The following is a 19,682-nucleotide window of genomic DNA, read 5'->3' as shown; positions in this document are numbered from 1 at the left end:
ATAATATTTATTTTTCTTATCCCAAAAGCAATCATCAGGGAGTACAATATTGATTACAGAAAGAAGAAGAAGAAGAAGTCCGACTGTGTATTTAATTGTCGGCTAAACTCGGTATTTCTGTTTCCTTTCTTATCTTAGTTATACTTCTCGAATCTCTTATTGTCCTCAAAACTCTGCCTTGAGGTTTCTGTTAATCTTTCCTCTCCTTCGCTTGGTCTTCTTCGTTCCAGTGAGTTCTGATACTGAGTAGCCATACATCGAACTGGTCTAAAGAGAGCTGTTGGTTCAACAAAAAGTGTAATGTAATTTTGCAGTAGCACTGGAAACTACTCTGTGTGTGTGTGTGTGTGTGTGTGTGTGTGTGTGTATGTGTGTGTGCGCGCGCACGTGATTTTGTGTGTGCGCGCGTGCGTGTGCGTGTTTCACGAACCTCAGAATTCATAAGCGCGCGGCTTGACCTTGAACTAGACGCCCACGTACAGTTCTGACACTAGTGTAAAGACGAACGCGGGCTGAACCCCACGATCAGCTGCCATGAGTTCACTGAAGACAGGTGTACAACGACAACAAAAAAACAAGACAGCAAGGCACAAGGAAACAAAACACTAAGCTTAGCAGAAAAGCGACGAGATCCTCTATAGTGAGGCTAGTTGTGGCGCAAGGCGGTGGGATTCGTACGAGTCTCGCTGACTGATGGTGGCAGGGCAAACAGCCAAACGAGGTTGTTGGGGCCAAGTGAGTTACTTGCTTACTGGAGGGATACCATGGAGAAGGGAACTTGACTCGGGTTGACCAGTTTTTGTGATCATAAATCTGATCTCGGCTGACCGCGCCTTTCAGCTATATTCTTGAACAGAATAACAAACAGACATACAGAGAGACGCGCGCATGCACACCATCTGCTCTTCTCCCCCCTCCCTCGTTGCACACTCAGTGTCTCCCTCCCTCGAGAGACAAGTCCTTTAGAGTGGCAGAAAAATAGTTCATTAGTGGGAGAAAAGTTAGAGACCCGCGGGTCTTCCTTTGCTTGTTCGAGTCTGCATTTCATTGTGCGTCTATTTGTATTTCCCGCTGTTCTTTTCCCCTTGGAGTTGTTCATCGAACTAGTTCAACTGTAGAGGAGGAAATGTTTCGGGTTACTGTTTCTTCAACAAACGCTGGACATACTGACTAGACCCGGGACAATCTTGTGAATGTGAGTTACACTTACAGGTACTGTGAAACGCTCCTAGTAGGTTCCTGTGCGTTTTCACGATCATGTTCGAGAAGTTCCCAAAGCAGAGTGGTGACGTCACCAGTGGAAACGATACCACAAAACAAGACTGCATGATTAGCTCAGAGACGGTAGACAGCACATTTTTGTGTTCTCTAGACTCTACTGGTTGTGATTAGCTCTCTCGGGGGAGTGGAAGTTAAACACTGATCTTACCCATTTTCTTCTGCTCATTTTATTACAACTATTTTTGCTCCAGCATTTTTCACTTAAAAAATGCTGTTTTCCTTGAATTCCTAAATAAAATCAAACATTATCTAAATGGGGATTACGAGACCCTGCACTGTACACAGAGACAAGCTGCAGCGAACAACAACAACAAAATACAGTATGTACAAAATCCATAGGACAGTATTTCGTTAATTCTGAAACCAGCCATGAGACTAGCGCACACATGACAAAAACAAGGTATTACCAATTGAAAGTGGGGGTGGGTGAGTTTGACAGTGGGGGAGGGGGGGTGGTAACGGAGTTGGGCTGGCGTGACTGTGTTGATGTGGTGGGAGGAGATCGAAAACACACGCCCTCTACTTAACCCGACACATCACATGTCAGACGTACCAATCAACATTAAAGCTGTGATTGTGAAACACGTGAAACGCGCCCAATCTATTATCCCAGATCAATACTTTCTCACCTCACTGCCCACACACTCTCGGTGTTATCTTTAATAAGCAGCGACTAAAAAGCAGAGAGGAAAAGTCACCACCTGCGTACATTATGCAACTTGACTCCAGCTGATCAGTGGGTGGCTGTTGTTTCAACGCCAAGACAGCAACAGTTGGCGCCGATGGCCTACAGCCAGAGATCTGTCAAATAATATACCCAGTAGCTATCATTGCCAGCACCTACTATCACTGCCAGCAGCAAAACTACCATCACATCAAACACATTTATTCCAGAGAGAGAACAAAATCTGCAGCAGATCCAGAGGTGGTAAGTGGTAGGAGAAAAACAAAGATACTTTCGAAGAACTATTGAACCACGATCTCTCTTTGTTTCTGCTAATACTGCCCGCTGTGCTTCCTACCGAGTGCGTCCATGCAAAAAGGGTTGGTAACGCTCCATTGCCTTATGATAATCGGTTACGCTGCGCTAATAGGGTCGTCACAAGTCCACTCTGTAGTGATAGTCATATCTGCGTCTGGACAAAAAATAGTTCCACGATCAGTTCTGCCCTCCTGAACAGCTTAGCTTTTCCAAATGTGGATACAATTTAAATCACTGCTACTGAGCGTAGATCTACGACTAGGAGAGTACGGCACACCTGACGTACTACTCTAGTATTGGGTTTGACTTAAAACGTGGGTGTTATACTGACTACTGTTTGCTCTCTCGTTTGTTTGTTAAATGAGTTACGCTGGGAAAGGACGGACGGGCGAAACTCACAATAAATGAAGAAATAAATCCAAAAAGAAACTAAACAAAACAAACGACTGAAATAAAACTAAAGTTCAACAGAATGATAAATTCGAACAAATATGGAGTTCAACTTCAAGCTTCTCAGGGATGCAAAAAGGGGCAATTGGAACTAAAGAAAGGATCATAAATTCGACCAAACCAAGTGCACATGGAACTGAAATACTCAAGAAATAGAATGAAGGCGTGTCTACTTACATCCGAGTCCGGACCGTTATCTGCTCCAGGGCAAGGGAAGCAGATAAACTCATGGCAACGCTTGTGGACTACCAGACTGCAGACTGAAAAATAACAACACAAAATGAATAATACAACAATATAGCTATTCTGATGGACACGTGGGGGAATTCGGGGGCTGTGATTGGATGGTCTCTTACGATCATCAAAGCATAATGCTACGAAAGTCGGCCATTTTTGCCAATATCCAAAAGCATATTGGCAACAACAAAAACGCATGGTTCCGGTTTACCCATCTGTACCACACGATGTTTTAATCGACAACAGCATACACTGACAACTTGAAATTCTTCTGGGGAATGTTTTTCGGCTTTACAAATGTCGATAGCATACCCTTTTCTGCTAACTTCCCGATGAAACAGGACTAAACCAATTATTTTCTGTCCCTAAACACCACAAAATGCCCAAAGTCGAAAGATGTAGTACAAACAGGGGAGTAAAACGGAACAGCCGTGTTTGTGTGCTGTGTGAGCTCAGTTGCATGCCGACTGACACAAACTTTCGCATTCGGCTTTTTTTTTTTTTTTTATCTCGTAACTCCACACTAAATACCCCACTTCCCCTCTGAAGTATTGATGTACAACCCATCAGCACTAACATTCATGTAGTCGTTTATAACTGAGGTTGAAAAATTCGCTTCATGACGAGACAAGTATAAATGCCATTCACCCAAACTGAAAACTTCGCTGCCGTCTTGTGCTCGCGGTGTACGGATTAGCTGGTCTCTTCTCCTCCCCTTGTTGCATCCACAGTTGTTTCTAGTTTTCCGTTGATGTTGTGTTTTGGTCTTCTTCATAAGTAGTCTTGTTCAAAATTAAAAAAACTCAAACTTCTTTTTGTTGCATACGAATGAACTAATAAAAAGCTGTTTAACAGCTGTGTTGTCAAATCGAGTTTTTTTCCAAAGTCAGTGTGGCGCCTGCGCAAAACTAATGCGCATAAGAAACGCGGCGTCTGCTATCAAAACCTGAGATCAACGCATCGACGCAAAAACTGTCATTTTGTAAGTTTGGAACAACAAATCAAGGTCAGAACAGCTATATATAATCGCTATTGTGTTTTCAGCGTAGCAATAGGGTCCGATATTTAGACTCGAACAAGTATAATGCAACTCGTCTTCGACTCGTCGGCATTATACTTGTCTCGTCTAAATATCGGACCCTATTGCTACGCTGAAAACACAATAGCTGTTAATATTGTATAGCGTCCAAATTCTGCATCAAGATTACTTTCAAGCCTGATTTTTAGAAACCAAAGTAACACACACTTAAAGGGGTAAATCCTAAGAAAAAAAGGGCTTCAGATCACTTCCAAAGTTAATTAAACCATAAGATTCTACGTTACAAATAATGCTACCGCACAGGGACAGCCTTCACTTTGAAAAAGCAAGAGTTTTGAAAGCCCAATTAACTGTCGTAAAATAGGCCTAAAAAAACCACTCTTTGTTCGTTACTTCCATTGAGTTACTTCCCTTGTTTTTGTGCGTGATGCTGGTTACGAGGTCGCGGTGTCAGGCGGCGCTTTGGACTACTTTCTGTTTCCGACACCGGAGAGAAGCAGCGCCCTGAACGGTATTCGTCCACTTTGATTTAAATAATGTCTATACTTGTGGAGCGTTTTCGAGCAAATCGTGGAGTGCGCGTCTAGATTACGGTACAGTGGATTCCCTCGAATTTTCAGATTCGTAAAACGGTAAGATCAATAGTATCCCTTTAACTTTTGATGTCTTGGAATGCTTACTAGAACTGAACCCAACGATTCACAAAGTTTGACAACTACAATTTCTGGTACTAACGCAAGACCATTTTGCATGAAAATGTGACGTTTTCTAATCGTGTCCATTTGAGAGAGAAAAAAACCACATAACATAGAAAACATACAATGGGACAATGGACAGATAACCAAATCTCTTCAAATGTGTGGGGGTGGGGGCATCCACATAACAGGGTTCTTTCCCAGTGATCCCGGTGCAGCTCTCTGCGGCTAAACTTAGACTGGCTTCCTTCAGTAATTCCTCGAGCAAGGAAGCCGGTCAGATTAACAGAGAGCGAACGGACGTCACAGTGAGACACAACACTGTTTGTTGAGAAAAGATGATGGAAGAGAGGAAAAATGACATTCGAAAGAATAATGCTCTGGAGGCCCGGTACCGGAGAAAGGAAAGGAGAGCAACTGAGAACATGCAATTCATAAAATGTATAGTTTTCAGTGTGGTGCTGTGTCAAAATTGATCGAACCAAAAATTCGTGTTCTATTAATTTAAATAATGTTTTAACAGAGTGTTTAAGCGCGGGCGCGAGTGTGTGCGTATATATATATGTATATATCCGCGTGTGTGTATGTGTGAGAGAGAGAGAGAGAGAGAGAGAGAGAGAGAGAGAGAGAGAGAGAGAGAAAAAGGGGGGGTGGGGGGGGGGGGGGGGTAAGAGAGGAAAGAGAGAGAGTCGAGAAAGCGTGACTGTATGCACGCGTGTGTCTCCCTGTGCTTCTGTCCGACAATATACATCTGTCACATCGCTGTCTATATTGGACTGACTGTCCCGGAAGTGTCAATGCAAGCCGTTCTGCAACCGAAGTTAAAATGTTCAGTCTGTTTGTATCACCAAAGCTCCTACGCGTAATGCGGACATACCTCTCGCGTCAAGTGTATGCGCCCACACGCGTTTCTGTTATCGATGCTGCTGCACATTGTTGCCAACTCTTTACCTGTCACTCTACACTATCCAGTACAGTACATTCAGCATCTCACATCCGTCACAACTCACAGATAGATATGCACACACGCGCGCGCATATATATAAGAGTCTGAATTTTGCAACGCATGACATACAACCATAACATATTCACCAAACAAACAAACACACACACACCGCCACCACCAACTCCCACCACCACACACAACATAAGCGTTGCGTTTCGCAACGCTATGACAGTCTCACCGTAGTGTGTGACAGTTGACAAGCCGTCTTACAGGGCAACAACACCTGTACATTACTAGCACTTGTCAAGGTGTCCTTGCTCTACGCTTCACGTTCGGTTGTTATGGATCACAGGACCCCAGGCTATTGTCAACTGACTCAAAACTCCCTCACTAAGGCTTGTTATTTGTTGCTCAACTGAAACCTACTGACGATGTTCAGAAAAATAGAAGGCAAAGACTTTTTTTGTCCAAACAATAACTTGTTGAAGAAGAAAGGGCTTTGGTGGAGGTGTCCAGTTTGTGTTTATATTGTATCACACTGAGAGATAGCGGGAGAAAGAGAGCGTATACATGTGTGTGTGGCTGTGCGGTCGCTGACATGTTGCTATTTCTTCTCTATGGTAATTAAGTGCTCGGTGCAAACGACCCCCTGACCGTTCCGCTTCCCTGCCTTCTCACATACCCACATACATGTATCCTACTGAGCAAAGACACCGTTTAACCACTAACATACATGTCTGCCTTCCTATTGTCAGTACATTCTCTTCCAAAGAAAAGCGCGTGTAAACAAAGACCAAAGGCAGCATCCATTTACCTGCCATTTCTGAGCCCCAAAACTAACTGTCAGAGCTTAAAGTTTACAAATTACACGCTATACCTGGCGAATCTCTATCAGATCTCATCGAGGAATCCTCGCTATACATTGTTCGCTTCCCCCTACAACCACTGAAAGTCTTGACTACAAGACTTTTATCACTTCTGATTGAGGGGAGGGCTATTTGTCCTAAGAGGACCTAGACAGGAAATGGTTTTCGCAGCTTGAAGATTGGATGTTCATACTGATACATTATCTCGAATGTTGGCGGTTCCAGGGGCGGACGAGGGGGGGGGGGGGCACAGGGGGCACGTGCCCCCCCCCCCCCCGAAAAAAAACAAAAAAAGAAGAAGAAAAAAAAAAGATTTTTCTATGCTGATTTTATGACCATTTCTAAGTTCAAATGGCACCAGATGGCACCATTTTGCTTCTTTGGGCAAATTTTTTTTCCGGGGGGGCATGCCCCCGGACCCCCCTAGCAAATTCGGGCGCTTCGCGCCCATCACATTCACTTTCAATTCAAAGTGCCCCCCCCCCCTTACAAAGCAACTGATCCGCCCCTGGGTTCTATACATTTTAATGCTGGTTTTTTTTTTGCTTTTTTGTGAAGAGAGTTGTTTATGCTCTTCAACTTGTTAAAGATATATATGTATATGAATTATGATAATTTCACAACATTAAAACCATCAGAACTTAAGTTAAATCAAGGAAATTACATTTTGCAGTTGGTAGAGACACAGACATCACAACTTTGCACAAACTGTGGTCTAATCACGTTGTATGAGTATAAGTTAGTGTAACAAAATACACAACATTAATGAATGACCTGCTGCGAGAATTCAAGACCAAAAAACTAAAGAGGAAACAAAGCTCGATACAAACATTTTTTTTTTAATTTAACAAGTGTGGCTTTAGTACTAGCCGTAAATTATCAGATACAAAACTTGTTTCAATGCAAATCAACAACAAAAAACTTTAAAACAAACAAAACACATTTTTTGTAAATGCTCATAAAGAACTCATTTACAATTACTCCTAGTTTCTGATTGAGAAGCTTGCAGTCAACACAAAAGACTACTTAAAAAAATAACAAAATTAAAAAGCACAAACAAGTCAAATCACACACACTTTCTGATTTCCCAGCAAGCAATCATTTTCCCAGCTAGCAATCAACTCAAAATGTAAGAAACCAGGAGCTTCAGTGTGAATTTCACAATACTGAAACTGCAACAGAATACAGGGTTGGGTAGGTTTCCCCGCTGAGGAAGGTTTCCTCTGTAGCAGACTAGTTACTAGACAATAATTGAGAACAACCCCTGCGTCATCAGAAACACCTGGGGAACAGTTCCTGTAACTTCTGTAAGCACACCTGTAGGGAAACAGCTAATCTGCTCCATAGCATGCCCTGTCTGTGATGTGAGTTATGAGTTTTGAAAACCGGTTTTAAAGGGGCAAGATGCTTACACTGGACAAGAATCAGTCCTTTGGTCACGACAAAAACTTGGTCACACCAACTGGTCCAAGCCCAACTAAGTTACATTTGCAATGACAATTGAAATAGCAACATTACTATTTTCAGCTTTATTTTGGTAAGAAAACTATTATTATGAAATAATCTAAACGGTTTTCCTACTGTTGCATTGACCAATTTCTCTTCTGTATTTTTACATTAAATCTAGTGAAATACCAGACTTATAAGGTACACAAAAACACTTGAAAGTTGAATGCATTATAAATACATTACATCTCACACGTACCCTTCCAGTTAGTTACTTCGTTAGTTACTCAGTTACATATATATATATATATATGTAGTGACGCTCTCTTACTCAAGTTACTGTTTACTTTACTTGGTGATTTTGGACAATTGGAATCAGTTAGCATTCGCAATGTTCAAAAGCATCCCATCATGTTTTCACGCCTTATTGGCGGTTAGTTGTATAGTACAGAATAGCTAATTTATTTATGAAGTCCCTTGAGCTCAGCTACTCATCACAATGTCAAAAATGTATTTATATAATGTCAGTTACAAAGTCTGTGCACTAAACTTAAAGTGCAAATTTTTTGCAGAAAGGATTTAAAAACAAAACAAGAAGACAGAAAAAAGACAGAAAATAAAGGCCAAAAAAAGCAGACTCACAGTCACACACCCATGTCAAGACTAGTGAGTACACATTCGTCTAAATTTAAATTTGACTAAAACTTAAAAACAATAATTAAATTTAAAGATGCTAAAATTCGTGGTTGTAAATAGTGACCCTAACCCTGCAGGTATAAAACGTCCTACAAATGTCCCAAATGGACAGGTCTGTTAGCTAGAACTTAGTGCCAGACTCTGTAACTGATGCTGTGTATGTGATGAAAATTTATGGAGAAACAATGACACAAAAATCGAATACAAAAGTTAAGTTGACAAAAAATTGTATTACCTGTTTTATTGTTGCTATCACTATCAATATTTTAGTGAATTAATCTTATTCGCTGTGCACAGAACTGAGTAAGACAAAAACTTGAAAAAGGGGAGATATATATGTAATGTATGCAATGATGCATGGAAACAAAAAATAAATTCATGCTAACAGTAACAGAAATGTTTTTGAAGTGCAGACATAATATTGCCTAGCTGCTCTTTGATGACTTATAACAGTTAAGTGTTGAATAAAAATAGTGCCAGTATGGAATAAAATTCATAAAACTGAAAATGAAATCATATTCAGAACTGAATCAGTGAATGGGTTGTTTTTATCAGAATTCATAGAAAGTGACAATTATTTTGTGAAAGGATCAATGCAGCTCAAACGCTGTTCACAGGATTATTTTGAACTCTCACACAGTCACTTGCATTTGGAATCAGTTCTTTTAATTCAAGGAATTAAGACTAAATAGTGAAAGTAGAAGAGTACAAGATAACACAAACTAAATAGTTGAGTACTAACTGAAATAACACATTGTGATTCATCACGACAACACAGAGCTGACCTGTACTGTCAGTGTGTCACACTGTCTGCACGATTCTTGCTTGCGGGCTTAGCATACAGATAGCCACACTACCCAAAATATCATAGCAGATCCCCACACATTTGGCGTCTTGCTCTCTCAGCTTTGCAGCAGACAGCATTGCCTACACGAGAAAACAAAACCAGCAAAACTTACCCTGACATTGAAATCCCTGTTTGCCAAATCCCCTGAAACACAGCAAAACAGCAGCAATCAAAACACGAATGCACTTCCAACCTAACACTTCCACCGTAACTAAAACTACTATTTAGGATGCGTGGGAAACGTGATCGCACAGTGATCTGTTTTGCTTTTCCAAGTAACCATAATGGGCATTGGAACACATAACCGAAACTGTCTTGCATGCGATTTTTGCACGATCGCAAATACCTACCATATGAAATCCTTGCAGTGACTACAGAACGTAGGTTGCTTGAAAAATCGAGCTAAAAATTTGTGGTTTTTCACTTCGTGCACATTTTTCTGCCTCAAAGCGCCGCGGCGCTGTACTCCCTTCCCCGTCGTCGTCGATTCCGCCATCTTGTAACGGAGTGAGGTCTGGGAAATAGATGCGCGCTGGCAATCGTAGTGCCGTGCGCAAAAGGGTGCAGCGAAGTAAAAACTGCTGTACGCGTGTCAGGCGTTTGCGTGCTCGCGAAGGTGCCGTTTTGCCAAGCACTTACTGACACTTTAAAAAAAATGTTTATAAAAAGCGACAAGAGAAGAAGAAACGAATTAAACGACTGTTAACTTTGCTATATTGTAGAGCAAAGCGGCAACATCACATTCATGTTTGAACATAACAAGTGTCACAACTAGGGGAAGGGCTCCTAATATGGACCGCTTTTTGTTTCATGCTGATAACTAGCTTGTTTTCTTGCGAAGAAGTTTCATTTTGTGTTTGGTAGTCCTTCTCTCTTAGGTTAACCGTTAGGCCTAATTACAGTAAAATAGCTTTGATAGACATTCAGCAAAAATTAAATACAGAAAAAAAATCACTGAATGGTCCTGGGCGCCTAAATGGACCAGTGAAGAGGCCTTCACGAATCACTGTAAAAAGCCCCCTATACTTCAAAATAATATGATACAACTTAGTGTGCAGGTCAGACTAATTAAAATATGCTTTAGATTTATCTGTTTTGGGTTGATGAGAGCATTATTTGTGAAGCACACCAGGAAACTAAAGAAGCTTATCAAAAACTGACAGAGTGAAAATAAGTGAAATTATCAACTTCCACGAAAAGAAGACTATTTGTTATATTTTTTTGAAATCTCGAGGGCTAGTTATAGGTAATATTTAGCAAGCTTCTTAATGAATTAATGAAAATAGCCTTTATCTTTTATTTTCTTCGATTTGTTGAAGGTGGTCCATATTGGGAGTGACTCACACATACTTTGATATTTTGCTATTACTTTTTGTTTGCAGTAGAAACTCGGGGTCAACACTGCTAATATGTAACAAATACGGTCTTAGCTGTCATATATAGCAAGTTTTGTGTGATAAAAGCTTTGGCTGTGCCGGACAGAAACGAGTCCGTTTTAGGCGGCAAATTTAGAGTGAACGCTGCAAAAAGTGAAAAAAAGAGAAAAAGCCTAACGGTTTTGAGGTTTGTGTTTCTGCAACTGTTATGACATGTGCAAGTAGAGGATGAATACAGCGAATGAAATTATTTTGAGCGCTCTAGCGCCGTTAGTTTGTCAGAACTGGAGGTGGTCCATATCAGGAGGCGGTCCATATTAGGAGCCCTTCCCCCACTACAGTGAACTAGACCGAGACGGATCGACTGAAACACGCGTACACATGAAACTGACTTGACGGTGGCTCGCATAAAATGAAGCGCGCGTGCGCGCTGAGTCCTTCTTATGGGCAGAATATACCTGCGCAGTTTCATCAGCACAGACGACGCACTGCCTATTATTTATGCCGCGACTCGGATAGGGATTATGACGAGTACTTGGCCTGTTTTCCTTTCATGCAACGTGTAGCGGGCTGGGATAAGCTGCAGTGCGTCGTCGGTCCAGCTGAAGTTACATATGTGAGCGGAGCCCCTTAATGGGCAGAATACACCTGCGCAGTTTCAGCGGCACAGACGACGCACGGCCTATTATTCAAGTTATGCCGCGATAGGGATTATGACGAGTACTTGTCCTGTTTTCCTTTCATGCAACGTGTAGCGGGCTAGCTGCAGTGCGTCGTCGGTCCTGCAGGCTCCGCCGGTGTCACGAACTGAACTTTGAAACTCTGCCTGAACAATCCTTCTCATTGCGGTCAATGCCGCGCATGTGCTAACATGGGGAGATTAATCAGGTCGCGAACAACCGAGGCTAACGGCCTAACCCTAACCCTTACCCTAACCCTTACCCTAATCCTAACCCTAATCCTAACCCCAACCGTGCCTGACCCTAACTGACCCATGGTTCGTTCGGTCAAAGGGTCGCATTTTGTAAGTCCAAGATTGGCGCATGCGCATTGACCGCAATGAGAAGGATTGTTCAGCAGAGGTTTCAGTTCGTGACACCGGCTCACATAATTATGTAACTTCAGCAGGACCGACGACGCACTGCAGATTATACCAGCCCGCTACACGTTGCGTGAAAGGAAAACAGGCCAAGTTCTTGTCATAATCCCCAACGCAGCATAAATAATATGCAGTGCGTCGTCTGTGCCGCTGACTCTGCGCAGGTATATTCTGCCCATAACTTGAGGACCCCCTTCACAGGCAAACCGGCCACCCTGATAGTTTTTCCGTTTTCCTCCACCCATTCCTCAGTTTTTTCTATGAATTACGACAACGCTAGTATGTAAAGTGCCGGATTTTCGAATCAGTCATCAGTAATCTTGACTCGATGCAGAGATCCGAAGTCAACGCAAGTCAATTATATTTTTAGTTCCTCTCCATTTGTCTCGAGTCATGATTTGTATGTCCGTCGGGCAAAAACCATTACTGAGGTCGACGTAGTACTGAATGTTTTGGTTTGTCTATAATCGGCAACGGTCCGATAATTAAACGTTCCATGCGCTAACCTTTCTAGCCAGTTTTTTGATGGCCGCAGGAGCGGTCATCTATTGGAATGCATTCGGAGAGGTGACATGTCTCGTTTTGTTACCGTTCTCACTGTGACGAGATCAGTTACAGGTTTTCTCTCTCTCTCTCTCTCTCTCTCTCTCTCTCTCTCTCTCTCTCTCTCTCTCTCTCTCTCTCTCTCTCTCTCTCTCTCTCTCTCTCTCTCTCTCTCTCTCTCTCTCTCTCTCTCTCTCTCTCTCTGTATGTATGTCTTTGTCTGTGTCTCCCTCTGAGTCTCTCCGCTTCTGTCTTTCTATGTCTGTCTCTGTCTATGTGTGTGACGGTGTGTGTCTCTCTCTCTCGCTCTCGCTCTCTCTCTCTCTCTCATCCGACTCCTGGCACACAGGTCAAAGCAGAGGTTAACTTGAGTGCACGTGTACCTAGCAGGAGGGGGGTGATTCGGGTCAGAAGTGGGAAAAGCACTTAGGTCTTCAGTCTTTGGGTTATAGCTTTCAGTGGAGAAGATGCCAACATGAAATTGCACTATGCTCTACTATTTATTGTCCTTGTCTATCGGACACGAAGAAGGGAAGCTACAATCGCCCCAGGCCATATATATATACTCTGTGTTTCCTGAGCCTGGACCATTGAGACGGTTACCTCATAGATCTGTTCATTCTTCAGTTTGTCGGTGTCAAAAATTATACCCCCATTCCACACAACCGTTCTTTGTCCCGTTCCCGTACCAACCAAGGACTGCTGCCACAACAATGGAACGCTGCGCAAACGGCCGTTTTTTGGCATCTTTCAGCAGCGCCAGACCATATTGGTCGGTAAGGGAACGGGACCTAGAACGGATGTGTGGAATGCGGGTATGACAACTCAGTGTGTGAGAGCGCTACCGTTGCGTTACCGTTGTTATGGGGGCCAGGAGGCCCCCATTCTATACGGATAGTTTCGAGGTTGACCATGGGCAGCGCCATCTTGTTGTGAAATACGTCATCAGTTTGTGTACACAGGAAGTTGTGACATCCGTCACCCTATGGGAGGGGTGAAGGCAACATTGTTCATCAGTAGAAAGTTGTGAAATCTGTCACCCTATGGGAAGGGTGAAGGCAAAATTGTTCATCACTGAGTTTGTGTAACATACGTCACCCTATGGGAGGGGTGACGGCAAAATTGTTCAACAAAAACATCATTGGTCGAACTGTGCAGGGTCAACCGCAACATACTCAATCCATTCATACTTTGCTGTATTTGAGTGACTTATATACCGACCTTTTTATTTCTTATTTTCAGCACTGGTGTAGAAAAAATCATAAACTAAAATGTTATTTATTTTCTAATGTAACATTTGTTTTACAAATGTGACCATGGTCTTTCAAACATACAGTGACATTAAACATTGTTATGTTAAAAAAAAGAAAAAAGAAAAAAAGCTTTTGTGCACAAATCAGAAAATACATTGTACATTTTACCTACAGGCCAAACCGTGAGTGTCTGTGGCAAAGCCCGACCCAGGAAATTGCACTGATTTTATTTTTAGATCAGTGGGAAATTGTCAAGAACAGGCGCTTGCATTTGGATGTGTCCAATGATAGTAGGTTTGGTTGTGATCAATCAGAATAATGTAGGAATACAAATGTATGACAGTTTGGTATGATGACATGTAATTCACATATGCTGAATACATGATATAATATTATTATGGCTGTTGCCATGACCATGAACCCCAAGAAAGGTAATGTTATGTAAATCAAAATACCAAAATCAAGCACCTATTAATCTGGTCTACGGCGCGGGAAGATTGAGGCCTTCGTAAACGTTCAACGTTGGCCAATAATGATTTTAAAATTGTTGTGTCGTTTTGTATTATGTTTTATTTTGTTGATCAATTGATAAATATGTCTTCCCAACATATCACAAATCAAACAGACAATAATTATTGTTGCCGTCAAAACCATGCAAGGCCTCAACCCGGTTCTCACGAGATCAGTTACATTTTTTTTTTCTCTCTCTCTCTCTCTGTCTGTATGTATGTCTTTGTCTGTGTCTCCCTCTGAGTCTCTCCGCTTCTGTCTTTCTATGTCTGTCTCTGTCTATCTGTGTGTGTGTGTGTGTGTGTCTCTCTCTCTCTCTCTCTCTCTCTCTCTCTCTCTCTCTCTCTCTCTCTCTCTCTCTCTCTCTCTCTCTCTCTCGCTCTCGCTTTCTCTCTCTCTCATCTGACTCTTGGCACACAGGTCAAAGCAGAGGTTAACTTGAGTGCACGTGTACCTTGCAGGAGGGGGTGAGGGCGGTGAACATGTGTCTCAAAGCAGAGGTTAACTTGAGTGCACGTATACCAAGCAGGAGGGGGGGGGGGGGGGATTTCTTGAATTAGCTGAGGGCGGTGAACATATGTCGTTGTTTGCCGTTGTCATGAGAACAGTTACTTTTGTTTTGTTTCGTTTTTTCCTCCAAATTTTTGCATTTTCACAACAGGCTTTTCTGTTTCATCTCTCATACATGGTGTCAATTGGAGAAAGAAAAAAACCGGAACAAAACAGAAGTAACTTATCTCGTGAGAACGGTAGTGCACTAGGTTTGGGGAAAAAACAGACACTGAGTACCTTATCTCTTTCAACCCGTATGGGGCCCTTTAACATGTGACAGACTGACAAATGCACCGAACCCATTTGGTTCTTCGAGAGAATTTTTCCGTGAAAACCTTTTCAGTGCTTCACGGTCAGCTCAGGGTCAGTGTCATAAGAGCCGGCCATACCGGAAGGGATATAAGACCGTTTTCAGCGGATTTTCACACTGCTAAAACCTGACTTTCTTGCAGTTGCTTTGTCTGCAATGCCTTAGAACTCTACAAATAGTTACGTTTTTCGCGTTTGTGTTGTAATTTGCAAGCAAACATCGTACATTGTAAAGTTAATCGACTTTGCTACAATTTGTAAAAACTAGGGCATTACCTGATACCAAAAAAATATATATATATAAATCCCATGCTGTTTTCAAATACAGCGTTTTGCTATTCACTTCAATATCAATCAATGAATATAAGGCTTATATCGCGCGTATTCCGTGGGTACAGTTCTAAGCGCAGGGATTTATTGTTTTATTTTTTTATTTTAATTTTATGCAATTTATATCGCACACATATTCAAGGCGCAGGGATTTATTTATGCCGTGTGAGATGGAATTTTTTTACACAATACATCACGCACTCACATCGGCCAGCAGATCGCAGCCATTTCGGCGCATATCCTACTTTTCAATAACAATCAAGAAATAACGAAGTCTTTTAACCACAATTTCCCAGATATTTACACTTTTCATTTTGTTTCAATTCACACCACAAAACATACACTTCGCCTTTTGCTGTTCAGTCTCAAGTCTAAATAATAATAGTATAAATCATAACTAATTTTCTTCACACTATCATAGACATAATGTTGTCTCACATGTTCTTTGTACGATCGTTGGTTTTCACAATAAATATTACATTACTGTACTTGTCTTCTTTTTCTTTAACAATGTCTTTCCAAAAACAAAACTCAAAGACCACACAAGCTATTGCAACCTACTCCTATCTCTCGTCTCTCTTCCTGGGTACAATGGTACCTAAGACTTACATTCAAATGCTTACATTTCCATGCTACCCACATTGTCAAAATACCAATAATTATTCAAAACAAATGTTAAAGGCACAGTGCAGCTCACAGCCTTCGTTTTGCGTTTTTGTTGCAGCTGAGTGCATTTACAGTTCAAAAATCCTCCTATGGTAGTAAAACACACCCAAAACTACCCAACGACGACATCTGGGAAGCTCGACAGTTTCTTGTTCACGCGAGTGCATAAATTAACCTAGTTATTACGTGGTGTTTGGTCGGAGTTCGATTCAACTGAGTGATTCCGGCCTCCATTTTGTTTTACACAAACTCATGATGACGTCTGACATAGTTTGCTAGTGACGTGTCTTTTTGTGCATGATGTGGTGATCTACCTGATCTAAATTTAGATCCAAAAATAGGTCAAGACCAGCCGGGTCCGAGTACGAAATTAATTCGTAAAAAAATCGCAGTTCTTGACTCTTTGGGTGCAAGTCAATGAAACTTGGTAGTTCTTCTAACGGATAGCTGCCTGAGGTATGACTAAAAGCCCCAGGGGCTCCGTGCACCTGGATTTGACAAGTTCAGTACCTACTACCTAACTTCATTTCAGACCCACATCCATTATTATACACACATTTCACATTTAAACCATTAGTCGGCCCCCTGTCGATATTTATCGACTAAGTTCCTTGTTTTAAGTTCCTTTAACGATCCAAGCGTTCCGGTACCGATGGGTTGAGGTTCCATTACCGTTCATTCTGATCGGGAGGGGAACGGCTAAAAATTTGAACATGCAGCCCAAACCGGCTCAGCCGTCCCTACCGACCCTACCGTTCAAAGCAGTTCCGTTAAGGCCTGTCCAGACTTGGACGCCGTTTTACGCTATATGCGCCGCAGGCCGTTTTGTGCGTCGCGCGGGATTTTGCCGAGTGGCCACACATCGACGACTTTTTTCACAACGCGGTATCAGTGGAGCGCAAGCGTCAAGGTCACCTGACAGAAAGGTCAACACGCTAGCGGTAATTTGCAAAGATGGCTGCGTACATACAAAACAGTGACAGTTGCATCGACTGCCACGCCGCGAACTTTGCGTCCCTGTTTTTGTATAACTTGGAAAATGTATTCCACAGGGATTCGTGGCTTCTGTATAGATCGATAAGTTCGCCGATCTGTGTCGAAGAGATACTTAGAGTCTACCCACAATCCAACTCGATCTGACGGTTGACGTCATCGCTCTGGTTTTCTCTGATTGGTCAAATTTCCGTCGTTCTATGTCTGTGTCAGAGAAATTAGAACACGCTCTATTCTTCTGCAGATAACGCTTCGCGATCATAGCCCCGCCGCGGCGTGCCGCGCGGGACCGTTTTGAGCATAAGTCAAATGTGGACAGGGTCAGCCTGGAGTGTCTGGACAGGCCTTTAACGATCAGTTACGTTCATTGCGGTTCTGTCCCGATCCCTCCCGTGCCCGCACCGTTCCTTGTCGGTACGGGAACGGGACCTAGAACGGTTGTGTGGAAAGGGGGTATAAGACTCGACCACTTGGCTTATGGTGGAGACAGCTGGAAGATCTCTGGATATAATTGAAGAGGAGTAGTCTTCCTTTTAGAAAATGTGTACTCTGCCTTGCAGATTACGAATGTGTGCTGTCGGGGCTGGGTAAAGGGAGTGGAGGGTAAGGGGGTGGGGGTGGGTAAGCGAGGGGTAAGAGAGACGAAAGAGAAAACTGGACAGGGAAAAGTCACTGCCTGAGTATTCAATAAAGCCACACACAAAAAAAGAAATTACCACATATGCAGGTTTTCAATTAATATTTTTGCAAAGTATCTGCACAAGCATGTGTGCCTCTGTGAGTATGTTCGTGGCTGCTTTCATGGGGTGCCTGTATCCTCAGGAATTAGAGGATTTCTTTTATCTCTCTTTTTCTGACACCGTTGATTTAACGTCATTTTTACAGGGCAGTTTTTTTCCTTTCAGTTGTAAGTTGTAGTAGTTTGACCTTTTTGTTTTAGGACAAGTAGAGCTCGTTCACCAGTAGCAAAGACTCACTCAGTCCGTCAGTGTGCCTGAGTGTGTGTGATGGGGGGGGGGGGCTCTCCCGTGACCGGCCACCTGCAATGTACGGACAGGTTTGCACTGGCCCAAGGGTGTCCGTTCATGAGAGGGACTGCTGTAACAGCAAAACTAGTGTGAAACATAAGTAATCAATTTATCCACTTGACTATATTCACAACAGGGACCTATCACTCTTTTTTGCATGTTTTTATGCCTACGGATTTTCAAATACTCTGCAACACATGTAACCCAAATTCAACATGTGCCCGTACAATACCGCTTCTTTTATGAAAACATTGCTTCGGCCATGTTGATTTTAATCAACCAATTTTCTTGTTTAATCTTGCGGGTGGGCCGGGTCACTGGGTCAAGATTTTTATATTCTGTAGCCAAAGCCGCGGAGGAGAGTAAAGCCTTTCATCTGTCACAAGTTCAAGACTGTTCAATTGAGGATTAGTCGAAGTGTCCAAATTCAGGGAAGACCAGTCTTCTGAAACCTCAATCTTATCAAAAGCCTCGTAAAAATCTCCCGACGTCAAAAGCCGCAAAGTCACGTCAAAATTCTTCAAGAGAAACAGCAACCGCAAAAGTGTTCGAAAATGATGTTTGTCTCCTGTCATCACGAGCAGTGACCATTTTTTTTTTAAAGGACAGTTCTGGCTTTTTGTGAAATTATGTCATTAAAAAATCGAACTTTGCATAAGAAGCAGTGAAGATGGTGATGTTTGGTAAGAGTGTACAAATAGAAAGATCTTCGTCTTCTTCTTCTTCGTCTTCTTCTTCTTCTTCGTTCATGTGCTGAAACTCATACACTGGGTTTTTACGTGTGTGACAGGGTGAACTACATTTTGTGTTGAAGAGAAGTTGAACAGAGCTTGGAATCTTAATTTGCATTTCGTTTTGGTAAATAATAGTAAAGCAGTTCTAACTCGGTTGTTATTGTCCAGTCTAGTGTTTGTAGTTCATGTTGCCGATCGATTTGTGTCAGTTTTGTCTCAATTCATTATTCTCAGTTTAAACTGTAAGTGATGGAATGCACCTGTGATTTGCGTCCATCTTACAGCAGCTGCAAACAATTAACTGTCCAGTTATGCTGGGAAGCAAGTTCCGTAATCTGTTTGAAGTAGACCGACCCCTTGTGTCTGGGGCAGGTTTCGGCAGTGTGCAGGTGGTCTTATGCAATATGCCGCCTGGCTTACTCTGGTCTACCCCGGGTAGTGGGGAAATTTCAAGTAGGTGTCATTACTTTTGATACGGGTGCATCAGTTAGAGAAGCTGCCAGCTGGCTTGGAAGGTGTCACATCTGTTCGTGTACACTACATTGGGGTATGCACGTTAAAGATCCCACGATTGACAAAAGGGTCTTTCATGGCAAAATTGTATGGAGGTCTCCCTTTTGCGTACTTCGGAGCGGTGTCACGTGATACGCAGAAATGGGTTGGAGGGCAAGAAGCGGAACGGCTAGTAGCGTCAGTGCGCCGCTCGATGATTCGGGAGTGTTTTAATTGAATAATGTCAAAATCAGGAACAAAAACGGTCGACCAGCCAAAAGAGAAGTACATTACATCATTGAGTGACGTTGC

General features: G+C 42.4%; 1 long non-coding RNA gene across 1 annotated transcript; it reads right to left on the bottom strand.

Annotated features, from left to right (window-relative positions):
* Positions 1-2,842: 2,842 nt before the first annotated feature.
* Positions 2,843-10,022, bottom strand: LOC138959027 (uncharacterized). Its single transcript, XR_011453573.1, has 3 exons — positions 9,836-10,022; positions 9,598-9,629; positions 2,843-2,973 (listed from the first exon to the last, which is right to left on the bottom strand). It is a non-coding gene; the product is annotated as an uncharacterized lncRNA (long non-coding RNA).
* Positions 10,023-19,682: the final 9,660 nt, after the last annotated feature.

The sequence above is a fragment of the Littorina saxatilis genome, linkage group LG2 (assembly GCF_037325665.1).
Source record: "Littorina saxatilis isolate snail1 linkage group LG2, US_GU_Lsax_2.0, whole genome shotgun sequence".
NCBI lineage: Eukaryota > Metazoa > Mollusca > Gastropoda > Littorinimorpha > Littorinidae > Littorina > Littorina saxatilis.
This window is presented reverse-complemented; position numbering and strand designations above follow the sequence as displayed.